The following is a 14,039-nucleotide window of genomic DNA, read 5'->3' as shown; positions in this document are numbered from 1 at the left end:
ACTGATTGTGAATGGGATTCCAAATATCATATATATATATATATATATAGAGAGAGAGAGAGAGAGAGAGAGAGAGAGAGAGCGAGAGAGAGAGAGAGAGACATCTCCATCTATCCATTTTCTGTTCCGCTTTATGCTCACAAGGGTTGCGGGGGGTGCTGGAGCCCTGTCCCAGCTGTCTTCGGGCAGTAGGCGAGGGACACTCTGAACCGGTTGCCAGCCAATCATACCGCACACAACAAGCATCCGCGCTCACACTCACACGTAGGGACAATTTAGAGTTTTCAATCAGCCACCATGTTTTTGGAAAGTGGGAGGAAACCGGAGTACCCGGAGAAAACCCACGCAGGCCCTGGCAGAACATGCAAACTGCACATAGGAAGACGGGACCCGGGATCAAACCTACGACCACTGCACTGTGAGGTCAACGCGCTAATCACTGGACCACCAGGCCGCCGTGGTAGATATTGTCACTGAAATTATAAGTGACTGGATAGCTACTGATGGAAGGAAGGCGTCCAGTTCTTATCATGTTTAGTTCTTACTCAGTGCCATTTTAGCGACAGACCCCCCCCCCCCCCCAACTCCCCAAAAAACGAAAACTGAAAATAGAGAGATTCTCTCCGCCCCACAAAATAATTAAAAAAAAAAACAAACAGGCAGCCGTCCCATGATTTCTGCAAGACAAAGGACCCATAAACCAGTGATAAAGCACTGGAGATGAGAGCATATAAGGACATTATTATCAAGATAATGGAGCAGTAAACAAGGGATGCGTCCTATTCACAGATGGATCGTATCTAGAGGAGCACAAACACAACATCCGTGAGTAACAAAGCATTTCAATATCATTTTTAGAGAGATAAGAAGGAATGAGAAAAGAGAGAGAAACAAAAAAACCGCTGGCTGACACATACTGGGGTAGCCGAGGCTTCTCTCATTAGTCGGCCACGTGACTGTCAACCCAAAGATTCCCATCAGCGGCAAAATGACACAGAGTGTTTGCGTCGCAGTTTAGATCCAACAAACCGCTGCTTTGCCTGCTGCTGCTGTTTCGTTCAACTCTTCCCTCCCTCTGAAGAGGGATATTGCAGTCAAAGAGACAAATGCGGAAAGTGAGAAATGTAGGGGGGTGGGGGGAGAGTTAAAAAAACAGAAGCAATTGAAGGTAAGCGACCCATGAAAAGAAGCAATAAATTGTTTCAAATCCATTTATTCAGAAGGGACCACGGCCAAAGCTGAAAAATATTGAAAGCAGCAGGAGAACACGATAACTAAGAAGACTTTAAGTACTACTGAGTATATAATCCGTGCAGATGGATACAATGATGGATGGATGGACGGAAGAATGAACCGGATGTCTCGAAAATGACGGTTTGAGTCGATCACAGAAGGAGCAACAGCGCCGGAGATTAAAGACAATCTATTAACCGGTCTAACAGACGAGAGCCAAACTGAACGGGGGGGCCTTAAATATCGCCGTGTCGGACTCATCAATCACCAAGCGGCTTTTTATTTTTGCGTGTGTATGAATTTCAAGAGTATTCATGATGTGACTGCGCGTGTTTATCAAGTCCAATCAATGCAACGTCCAGTCCAGTGAGAACAAAGCGACAATGCTACTCAGTCATTGTCTCCTCTATATTGCTTAGCTTTCCAGTAAATACTTGATGGATGTTTTTACAGAATGATAGAAGCATTTGTCTGCCCCCCCCCCCACCTTATTTTTATGAAACCTCGAAGGATGAAGACAATCCAATCCAAGGCACAGGTCAAACTTGGCCGTGTTCAGATTTCGAATCTGTTTCTCCTGTACTGGTCACTGTGCATGAAGACGTAACTTCAACAACAAGTCACGCGAGTTGGGAACCGCCGCTTTGGCCGATGGCGAGATTTGCCGAGTTTACGCAGACGCGAGGTGGCCGTTTGACCTCCGGATTGTGACCACTTTCCTCATTCCCGCAAAAGCAGCCAATGCCAAGTTTTTATCTTGCCGCAAGGCCTGCCTGGCTCTGATAAACACCGGCGATAGCTCGCTAGTGATGGGACGGCTGGGAAAGAAGCGGCTGATAAGACAGTAGCGTACCAATGATGAAAATGACGCCCGTCGGTGGCAGCGGTGACAAGTGACGGAGCGAGCGGACATGTAACTTGAGACAAGCAGGGAAGAAACCGAGAGGGGTAGGGAATTTCAAGCAGTTAAAAATTTAAACCTCCATGAATCTAAAACAAATGAAGAAGTAAGAAAAGGGTGCAAAGAAGTATCAGTCAAATTCTCAAAGACCATAAATTCACGCCGCAGCGTAGAACAACACGGAGTGAAAAACGGTCCGGGTGTTCCGCGTCTGTTGAAGATATTCAACGCATTGTTCCCCTTTAACCTCTGCATATTGATCAAGGATTGGCTGTGACATCTTAAGGCAGATGTGGGGAACGCTGTTGAACATAAAGCATATTTTGCACACTTGAGGAAGGCCTCACATTCCTGACTTTGATGTGGAGCCCCCCCCCCCCCCACACACACACATTCATGTGCGCATGTGTGTGTTTACGGGGGTGTTGCGGAGCGGGGAATTCGAGGTGGCCCCGAGCAGAACAAAGGCAAGCAGCACGTGGGGGATGGACAGAGAAAGGGAAAGGGTCAGGGTTCGATAGGACCGGCACTATATGTTAGGAGCCACGAGGAGGATGAAAGTGTGAACAATGGATGGAAACGCTTAAAAGCGGGACCTCATTCACTCACCTTTGCCAAGGTCAAAGCAATATCAGCATGAAAGTTTTCCCGGTTCACTCCAGCTGGGGTAAATTATATTTGATTTGCTTTTATTTATCCAGAATCAAGCAAAAATATTTGAACAATGCAAAAAATCCACAAGCAGGGAGGGAAACAACCAGCAGCACAGAGGAGGAATAAAGAGCAACACGCTTTGGAGGTCGTCTGACTAGATTCGAAAACGGCAAAGCAAATTCTGGTACGCTACAGCTTGGGAGTAAGGTTGGGGGTTAAAATCGATCACTTTAAATGTACCTCCCAAAAGTTGTACAAAACCTATTCATTTATTTATTGATCCAGGTACGGCTATTTGAAAACAGATTGACAACAGACATAAGATATGACATCAAAATTATCCATGAATCTATTTTCTGATCCACTTAATCCTCACAAGGTTCGCGGGGGTGCTGGAGCCTATGCCAGCCATCTTCGGGCAGTAGGCGGGGGACACCCTGAACCGGTTGCCAACCAATCTGCAGGGCACAGAGAGATGAACAGCCATCCACGCTCACACCCACACCGAGGGACAATTTAGAGTGTTCAATCAGCCTGCCATGCATGTTTTTAGGAATGTGGGAGGAGACCAGAGTACCCGAAGAAAACCCACACAGGCCCGGGGAGAACATGCAAACTCCACACAGGGAGGCCGGAGGTGGACGCGCTAACCACCGGACCACTGGGCCGCCCACCTCAAAATTAAATGAATTCAAATACATTTCAAAATGTTTGATGAAAACATACTTTTTCTTCTCTGTTTCGCAGATCAAATTGTCAATCGTACAGTGGTTGCCTGCTACCCAGCCAGGGGCCTGACGGTGCTCTCAGGGCGTATTCGGTTGCGGTTCGACTCCCCAAAGGGAGGGAGCGCGCAAAGAAGAGCTCCGGTCATGTTGGCAGGCTGTCAACTCAAACGCACTTCCCTTTAATATCGAAACGGGTTCACATTTGAATACACAAAGGAACACTGAGAACATCTGTCCATTATTGATGCTGCGCAATCGTCAAGGTTGTGTTGTGCATGGCTATTAACCCCCCCCCCCCACTCCCACCCCTCGCCACACCCAAGGTATAGGCATCGTTTCATTCTTCCTACCGTTGCCACAGATCTATTCCACAAGGTCATTCCACACGAATCCTAATAAATAAACACGGTGCCGCAATATATCACGGCTTAATAACAGCTCCGTGTCTATCGTCTCGCCGATAAATGAAAGAAATCCGTCATGTCCTATCGCAGGGCGAGCTTGCTCAGACTTGAGCGCAGCAAGACGTTAAAACAAATGCGAGCGCTTTCAACATGAAGCGCTAGAGCAGCCTGCCCTTTTGTCACTTTGCATGCAGCTAAGGTCAAACACCGGATTGCACCCCTCAATAATTGGAAGGGTGTTTATTTTACGTTTCTGCTGTTTGGTGTGTTTTACGTCCTCATGGCGAAAAAGACGAGCGCAGATGGCGCATCACACATGAGTGCTCAACCTTAACACATCTTTGGGACAAATCTGTCGTCGGCGCAGCCCGCAGACGGGCGCACGTGCACTTTATGCAGCATATATGGCCGAGTGGGACGGAATGGGGGTAAACGTGCACCATATGTGGGTCAGGTGGACCCGCGCAGCCTCTCTTTTAACAGCGCCGTGACTGACAAATGATGGAGGAGGTGTGTATTCACATTTAAAAACACACAGACACACTGTGTGGAATGTTAGTGTGAGAGCTATCATAACAGTGCGTGTCTGCGTGAGGTTATTTTAAGGTCTGGCACACATGATCTTGACTCACTCAGTCAAACTGTATGACTAATTATTAACCGAGTTAAGGATACAATGAAACCGGTGAGGTTCGAACACAACCCGGATGCTGGTTGATTTCTTGTGGTTTTCAGAACTATTTATTTCTAAAAAATTCTAAAAAACAAACTATCACCATCATAAAACCTGTAATGGATTGAAGTTATTTAAGTGTAAAAGCAAGTTAATCATACTCAGTAGGTAGCTTACAACTTTAAACGCGAGTCCATTCTTCTGCCTGCGCTCTCACATTCGAATTTTTGTAAATTGTGTCCAAAAAATAGTTTGTATTTTAACAGCCAAAGCGGGAAAAAAAAAGATGCAGGCTTTGATTCTTGCTGAACTGAGCATCATGTGACAGTCTAGAGTTTCTCAAAAAAGGTATGATGAACCGCCGCCTTCACAAACAAGCAGACTCCTCAATCGATCCAAAATCCACCAGCAATCCTTCGAGACATCAAATGTGGAGTTGGCGATGGGCGATGGAGAGTCAAGGAATCGGTTGCCTGAGGCTCCGTAGTTAGTTTTCATCTCCGAAAACAAGCGAGAGCTCTCGCATTCCGTACGTTACGCTAACAACCCAAAAAACGGGAGCATTGGGCAGTACACACGCTACTCGTTGAGTTACACTTCTCAGTCGCGTCACTCTTGTCAACTTCAAACAGCTTTTCAGTTAGTCCAGCTGCTTTTTTTTTTTGATCGTGAAAAAAATGTAACTAGCGCATCGTTTCCGCAGCGTGTCGAACCGAATCACAGCGAACCATTCTGCCTTTATCAATAATGTTTTTTAATCAAATCGCAGGGTCCGTATCGAATCGGCCTTATGTCTGCTATTCCCAACCCCTATAAGATCACCCTATAGATTTCTGAAGCATATTCTATCCAATAAACATATATAAGGGCATAGAAGAGGTAGATAAACTTCACCTTTCGAGGCTGCACTGTACGTTCCCAACTCAAACCGACACGTCCGGGCGAATAGCCCAGCTGCAAAAACAAAGATCAACATCTACCGCCATACTTGGAGGTGTCCGAATGTCTCCACCAGCAGAATCTTGAAGACAAACAAAGCTGCTGCACACCGTGACAGTAATTCTTACACACTCGAGTACACTTTGCTGACACTAATGCTCGCACTTTCAAGCCTCTTGCCCTTTAAAAGCACAAATCTTGACAAATTCAACACGGGAGAGTAAAGATGAAACCACTTCATTTGGCAACACAGGTGACAAAACAAGGGAAAGACGTTTAGAGCGCCCGCGTTAACACCGCAGCAGCTACGCTGAGGCAAAGTTCACCACAATTAAGCCAGTGAGGCTAAGTCCAAATGGGTGACTTTTCTGATTTTTGTCCTCTCTTGTTTACTTGTTCCGCCAACTCAAACTGACAGCCCTTGATATTCACCTGCCAATCTGCACTGCACTTATTCATGGGCGAGACGATGACCTTTTGCGAGTGGCGCTTGCAAAAGGGCACAAACACACACGAACACACAGACACTTACACAATTCAGGATTATTAAAAAAGAAACCAAAAATTGGGGTTTACGAGCACATGGATGTTTTTTTTTTAAAATAGCAAGTTAAATGTAGTAATCCCTGCTGGATAAAAGGTTTGTTCACAAAAAATCAATAAATAAATACACGCGGTTACAAAAATTCACACAAGATTTCAGCTACCGGTACATGTTAAACTAGACAATTCTGATTTGAATCCCCCATGTTGAAAACTCGTCTGCCTGCCAGCGGGACTCAGCCACTGGTTTCTTCGTATCAGGTAGCAACACGAAACGTATTTTGGAGTCTCTGGAATGGATTCATCACATTTACATTATTCCCAATGGGAAATTTCTGTTTGCATATGATTCGCTTTTCATGAGACTTTTTGGGAATTACCGTATTTTCCGCAGTATAAGGCACTTCAGACTATAATGAGCACCGTCAATGAATGGCCTATTTTAAAACTGTTTTCAAATATAGGGCGGCCCCGCATTATAAGGCACATAGAATAGGAGCTACAATAGTGACTGCGGTTGTGTTATGCATCCACGAGATGGAGCTACTCGAATGGGACTGCAACACAATACAGCTTTATTTATACCAAACTTTCACAACCGCAACAGCTATAACAAAGCGCTTTACAGAACATTTAAAATACTACATCCCAGAAATCAGAATATTGATCCATATATAAGGCGCATGGGATTATAATGCGCACTCTCGGCTTTTGAGAAAATCGAATCCACTTAGCTGCACCTTATAGTGCGGAAAATACGGGAATTAATCGCTAAAAACCCAGGTTCTATGTCGACGTGAACTTGGCACTAGACCTGCGGTGTAAATCCAGTCTTAAGTAGCTTGTCATTAGTTGAGCATCGCTCTCTCTCTCTCTCTCTCTCTCTCTCTCTCCCCCTCTTCCTCATTTGTCTCTCAAGTATCACTACGTCTATTTCCCCATCCGTCTTCCCGTTCAAATTAAGTGTCTTTAGTTAGTGGTCGTCTGATAAAGTGTGTGCAGCGACTCGCTGTACACACTGCATGGCGGCGGCATTTCATCTTGCGGCCACCGCTATATCATACTAACTCTCATCTGTGAGGAATAACACGCGTAGAGACACACACGCGCGCATTTTACGGCGCCTGACTATGCCGGATTTTATCTGCCGTCTTGCAAACGGGGGAAGAAATGGCACCACATTATCGTATACAATAAGATGAGATTGAGCGTCCCAATTGAATGCCTTTTTAGCATCGCTATTCAAATGAGGAAAGACCTTCTGTTACTGGGAGGCGGAGCACAAAGTCCTCATGGAATACCTCGGCTGAAACAACATTACACATCATCAACATGCGGGATATTGCATGCATACATTTCTAGGCCATATTTTCTATTGATCCAGCAATGAGAATATGATGATTGTAAAAATTCTCGGGAAAGTCGAGCCAAGCCCGGAAGAAAGACTGAGCTACACTAATCAGAGGCAGATGCTATCGTCGATGGATTGTGTGTGTGGCTTAGAAGGGAGAAGTGGAGCAGAAAAAAAATAATAAACACCACATATGGGGAGCGCAGCGAGGTGTGTAGGAGTGAGGGTGTTTATGTGGAATGTGTGTGTCTACAATCGGCGTTAGTTAATCGTGCAACAGGATGCTTGTAGCCAATTGGGCGAGCAGCATTACATCAATTAATAACTAGAAGGCATGAAGAACATAGAACAAACAAACATCCCACAACTGATGGCGCGCCACGTAGCATCACTTGACCCAACCGTTCACTGACTAAATCCTCAATTCTCTGGGATTAAACCGACTATGGACCTCATCTTCAGCAGTAATTACTGAGGTAGGTGTGTGTGCATGTGTCTGTGTTCCTGTGGGAACGCCGCAGTGATTACATGGCTACTGGTGCTTCTAATAGCATCTTTTAGAGAAAGGCAGGAGGCGATGAGTGATTAGCATCTTTCTTGGGAAGGACTCAAATTTATGATGGAGGAATTTTATAGTCGTTCAAATCTGTGTATGTTTATTATTGTTTTTTTCTGGTTGAATGGGTAGCTGCTAATGACACAAGAAACATTTTTTTAAAAAGCCCCAAATCACCATATTTTCCATAAACGGTCACACACTAATCATCCATTTGAAGCAAATAAATACCTCCCATAAATAAACACATCCCAGTCCATATGAGGACATTTGGGAGGCAACTCATTTGAATGCCAAAATCTGAATAGCGGCACCAAGAAAAGCAAATAAACAGTCTCTCAGACGAAACCAAACGAGTCTTAACAAGTGCAAAAGAGTTATTATATAAACAGTAGTGTCGAAAAAAAATCCAGATTTGAAGCCGATAATCGATGCATCGAGTTGAAGCAAATCAAATCTTTCCACTTTGAAATATAATGAGATACGTATTGAAGTGTCTTTTGTTGTTGAGAGATATCACACAGTATAGATAAGTTCATCCAAATGGATGGAAAACGACCACAATATGGTCATTGCATCATACGGACCACATCGAATCGACTCGTAATCCCAATCGTTCTACTTTCAAATCAATCCTTTCGCGCCGCACGTGTCGAAAGACCGGATCAAATCGACTTTTGTGCAGAGACGCACACCCCTGCTACACAGCATTAAACTTAAATACAATTTGTCAGGGGTGCAAAAAAAAACCCCCCCCGATTTTCAAAGAAAATTGTTTTCGATTGAAAAGATATTACCGCATCGAATTGAATCGTGCCTCTTTCAACTATATCGGGATCAAATCGGGTTTTATTGGACAGTCATGTCTTTGACAGAAAGGCCACATTTACAGTAACCCGTAACTAGTTCATTCATTTTATAAAATGACGAGAAACTCATTGCATGCTACCCTCTCAAGCTCTGCCGTACCACATCGTTTAATAGCATTTTTCTGTATTTACCTTAATAAATAATTCTATTTTGCTTTTAAAGTACACTTTCATTGTCGATACATTGCAATAAGCCAGTAATAATATTCTAAAACCACAAAGCAAAAAGTTGTCCAATAAGATCAGGTGTATGATTTTTTATTTTTTTTTAATGCAAGAAACGGTAAGAATTTCCAGACGAGAGGAAAACAATTTAGTGAGTACGAATAATTTTTTTGCCAAAACCCTATGCGAGTGAGCGTGTGTTTCTGTGAAGATGTTTGCATTTGGATGTAACACAAGAGGCAGATGGGAGGACGCCCAAAGCTAAACCTCAGCATCGTACGTGCCAAACCACTTTTGGACACCAATGCCTCCTTTCTGTACCTTCTCTTTACATTTGTTTCACTCCACTTCGCCATTCACAAGCCAACACTTTCACTTTATTTTTACATTCCTCTTTGTCAATGCTTCAACAACTCGTTCAAACCCTTAAATCCTCATGCATTTTGCACTGTTGCCTTTTCTATTGACAGTGCTGTCTTTTTTTTCCGCGTTGCAAGCAAAAAAAAAAAAGTTTTAATCCTCACTCAGCTCCTACTGAAACCACTAACATTCATGGCAAAAAAAAAAAAAAAGAAAAAGAAGGGAAAAAAGGAAACAGAATGAGTTTTGTGACTGGGAGAAACAAATTCGACTCTGGGCGTTGGGCAAAAAATTGTCACGAGTTGACGATGTTTCACATTAAGAATATAGTGGGAACAATGACGAGCTTGGTGTGTACGAGATGAGATAATTTAATGGAACGGGAACACGCGCACACACATACACACATGCTCAGAGGCACAAATAACGTCTGTCTGTAAAGAAATACAGATGGTGTTTAAAATGAGCTTTATGGTGTGGTTTGGAGCAATTTATTGCAGTGGTGGCCTGGCAGTCTGAACATGGAGAGTGTTGAGTCTGCTACACTTTTTTTCAAACGTCCCTTCTACGCCAAGATTAACCTCTCCATTCAAATGTGACCTGCATTTTTTTTTCCCCCTTGGCATTCATCTTGAAATGTCAGAAAATTGGGATGAGTGCGATAATCAAAATGAGCGGTCATTTAAACAAGGCGCGACGGCCCTGACTGAATCGTTATTACTGACACGGAAATTATGAGATTGCCATACGGGGCGTGATAAGTGTACAATGTATGTGTGTGTATGTGTTGTTACCGGTTACTATAGCAGAGAAGAGGAGGCACATTCTTGACATGTGCGCCCTTAAATACAATCCGACTACTATCTGCGAGTTCATCAACGCCATCCTGTCTCTTGTGTTAGCGTACAATTCACGGTGGAGGCACGCACAGCGATCCAGTGTACAACAACGCACGCCATATGTTTCAAGGGTAACGGGCATTAGCATTTGCAATCACCGGAGAGCGAGATTTGGAGGACTGTGTGCATGTGTTGTGTCGGCTTCACATTGACAAGGCAGTTGTCAGAGGGGCCCGGGGAAGAATTAACTTTGAGTCAAAAACACCACGACCTGTGTCTTAGTGTTGTGTTAAACGGCGATGTGGTATGTGATTTGTACATCTGGTGGGGTCGGCGCTGTTTGCTGAACAGCCGGACCGTATTTGTGCTTCTCTGTCAGGCAGAACTGTTTTTCTTGGCATGGGGCTGAGTGTAAGGCCTTCTGCTGAGAGTTGGACAGAAGCGTCCTGATACGATAAGGTTAGAGTTACGGACGCTCCAAATATGGACAGGGAGATTGATAGGGCGGGTGGAAATATGCTGAAATATCTGTTGGGTATTAGTCGAAATGAACTTGGAATGGTGAAAAAAAAAAAAAAACCCCAACACAAAAAAAACAAAAAACATGAAGAACCTAACATACAATTGGGGAATTTTGCCGAACCGCCATGATGGAAGAAGTTAGCTGCCTTTTGCTTTTTGTGTCATCACCAGTGAAAAGCGACAGTCACGGTAGAAACAGGCAAAATGTTTTTTTTCTCACACAGGTTTCAACTCCTTATTCGTTCAGGCACAAGTGCGGCGGAGGAAAGTCCCTGGCTTGGGTCTGAGGACTTGTTCTTCAAGCTCAAGAATGCGAGGGAAAACAAGCACAGGGACTGTGGGCCACAGACAGGAAATAATGATTGGAGCGATGTCGCAACACCTTTCACTGGCTTCATTTCTACGTGTGGTTTATTCCGAATAGTCTTACTTTTACATTTTTACATCTCATTCCTCCCTCGCAATTCATACTGTTCTCCAAGTGTTCTGTAATGGTCCATGGAGACGGCCTTGGCAGCAGTCCACTAATACAACAAGCTTGGCTGAATCAAAAGAATTTGAAGGGCAGAAGAGAAAGAAAAAAAAAGAGCTGCGAAAGATATCCAAAAGGATGGCTGGGGGATAACAGACACACGGCAGAAGACAGACGAAGGTTCTGAGACACACCTTTCAATCGCCTCTGAGTTACTCAATCAGGGTTTCAGTCAGCGGTTGCGCTCGGCAAGCCCAAATCTTCATCCTACCTTGACGGTATTCTGGAGCATTCCATACATCCAACGACCAACTGAAGAATGCAAGGTCATTTTCAACATAACCCCGTCAAACACCTTTGTGGCGGAATAACAAAGTGATTTTGAGCACGTGCCAATAACGGTCGCAATGCCGGACGGCAAAACAAGGATCAACCACCCACAGAACGCTTTAAAAGTAAAATATCAATTCATCCTGATCCCCGAACCGCATTCCGCTCTCAACAGACTTGACTTTTCACGAATGCGCCGATCACAGATTGCGGCAATCAGGACTTCATCTGTTAACACAGACAAGAGAATGGCACGAGAGGCAGTGGGTTGGAAGAATGATTGGATCCTCACCCAGTACGTAAAAAAGAAAAAAAATAATCGACGGTGCGCAGGAGAGACCGCTCGTTGGTTGATTATCCGAGAAAACAAGCATTAAAAAAGCTAGTCGCGTGTCCACTTAATCAGGAGGCGTGTCCATTCCAAGTTTCTGACGCGAGCTGCGTGGACAACAAACAGCTCCCCTTTTTTCCGTGGGCTGGAAACTCGCCGTGCTACACAAGGACGCATCTATGATTACCGCACGACTGGACAATATCACCTTGCGTAACTAAGAGGGTCAGAGAGGCCGAGGATTGGGATAGATTTAGGCCAAGGATGTGCAGTGAATACCTGTGACAATCCTCTGCTCTCACTGGGGGTGGCACACACGCATACACACACACACACACATACACGCACATATTCCTGTCATGCCAGAGCAGAAGTGCATGAGCAGCTGGTATGACCAGGTGGTGACAGATGCCCCACCTCTGATTTGGCCCGTAGCCATGGAAACACAATGGGATCCGACCAATGGCTGCGGTCTCTGGAGAGGAATGTGAATGGGTTTAGGAGTCGAATCAAATGATCGCCGCTCGCCAACATTTACCAGAGCCTTGCCAAATTATGACAATAAGAAGCTGTAAGTGACTTGCTGTATATGTGGGCGCATGATGTCATCCAGGGCTGGGCAGCATGCGTGCAATTAGTTTGAGCAAATCTGGCAATGATTGAATCAGCGGGGACCGAGCCTGGAACACCCGCACGTGACTGCTTTCCGAACCTTGATTTTGAATCGTGACCGTCTCCCCACAAAAGGATGTCCGAGCCACCGTAACTGCCATGTGAAATTCTGTGTTTGGTTTTTCTTTCGTTTGTTTGTTTTAGCTCCGTGGCAGAAGACATTCGCAAAAGGTACCAAAAAAAAAAACGAAATAAGGGAAGAAGGAATGTAGGAGGAGAACATGAACTTTTCATCAAACGGATACATGCAATTTGATTTTATGTCTTCTTTGCAGGAGGCCACCGATGACTGGGAAATAACTTTTTAATGGTTTCCCGTTTCCTTGACAAGAAGTCCAAAACACAAAAACAGAGGCGAATGCGGGAAATGTGAGCGGTGAACTGGTTTCAGTCATTCATGTATATGCAACACCAGGGAGGACATAAAAGAGGGATGCAGAAAGACAAGAAAATAGAAGACAAGGAGGAAACCAGGATAGTCTGAAGCAAAACAATCGTAAAAGTTCCAAATTCAATGAAAGATCACAAAAAGTTACTTTCATTTACCCAAGCACAACCTTCCCCCGAAAAAAAAAAAGTTTGTAGAAATTTAAAGTTGCTATGTACGCCGAAAGTCAAGAATGAAGAATTTTGAGAGGATTATGTCACAAGATCCCCCCCCCCCCCCCCAAAAAAAAAATTTGGAGTCTGAACCATCATGACCAACTTCAACTTCTCAGTACATTTTGTGAGTTGTAGGCTCTGACGCATATAAAATGTTTCAAGAAACAGTCGTGAGCACCACAATCCATATAGAGGAGAAAAGCCCTCGCGTAAGTGTATTAACGTATGTGTGTGCACGTGTGTGTCCCTCTTACAGGCTCATGACACATGTCCCGAAGCTTTACATCGCTTATCGCCTCCATTTCCTTTCCAACCAATTCTCTCATTGTGTCATTGTGCTTAAAGGACGCACAAGCACGTTTGGCGGATGTCAGTCTTCCACCCAAAATGCTAAAATCAAGAGAAGGCTCCCAGAGAATCAAATGCGGTGACCTGAATGGAATGTAAAGTTTCCAGACGGGTCAGCTGAGCGTGCTGTTATTGTCACAAGACAGCTTTTTATAGAAGGGCTACTTATTGTGACATTACGTGGCACAGGCACACACGCACGCACTCGCAGACCCACAATCTTCTCTAACCTTGTCACTTCCCAACGCCCCCCCCCCCACTGTTCCACAGGAAGTTTGTACGAGCGAGGGAAGTCGTCCACATCGAAGGCTAAAGGAAATCCTTTGTCCTGGATTACTTTCTCCCACACGCACACGGCAAGCTCACACAATGACACCGAGATGCAATCAAAGCAATCAGGCCCACGCAGGTACGCGTTGTAATTAGACACAAACGCGCAAACACATTGATTATTATCATGGTGGACTGACCTGATTTGAAGCCAAACGTACATAACTGTGAGTGTTCATCGAATAATACGACAGCATTTAGCGTATGCGTTAGGAC

At 44.5% G+C, this 14,039-nt stretch overlaps 1 protein-coding gene across 6 annotated transcripts in view; it reads right to left on the bottom strand.

Annotated features, from left to right (window-relative positions):
- Positions 1-14,039, bottom strand: part of plxna1b (plexin A1b) — a 178,254-nt gene that overhangs the window by 85,322 nt on the left and 78,893 nt on the right. The gene's annotated exons all lie outside the window — the stretch shown is intronic.

This window comes from Hippocampus guttulatus, chromosome 8 (assembly GCF_054856545.1).
Source record: "Hippocampus guttulatus isolate MCC_2025c chromosome 8, RoL_Hgut_1.0, whole genome shotgun sequence".
Classification (NCBI taxonomy): Eukaryota; Metazoa; Chordata; class Actinopteri; order Syngnathiformes; family Syngnathidae; genus Hippocampus; species Hippocampus guttulatus.
The sequence above is the reverse complement of the archived record's forward strand: the minus strand, read 5'-3'. Positions and strand labels throughout refer to the sequence as shown.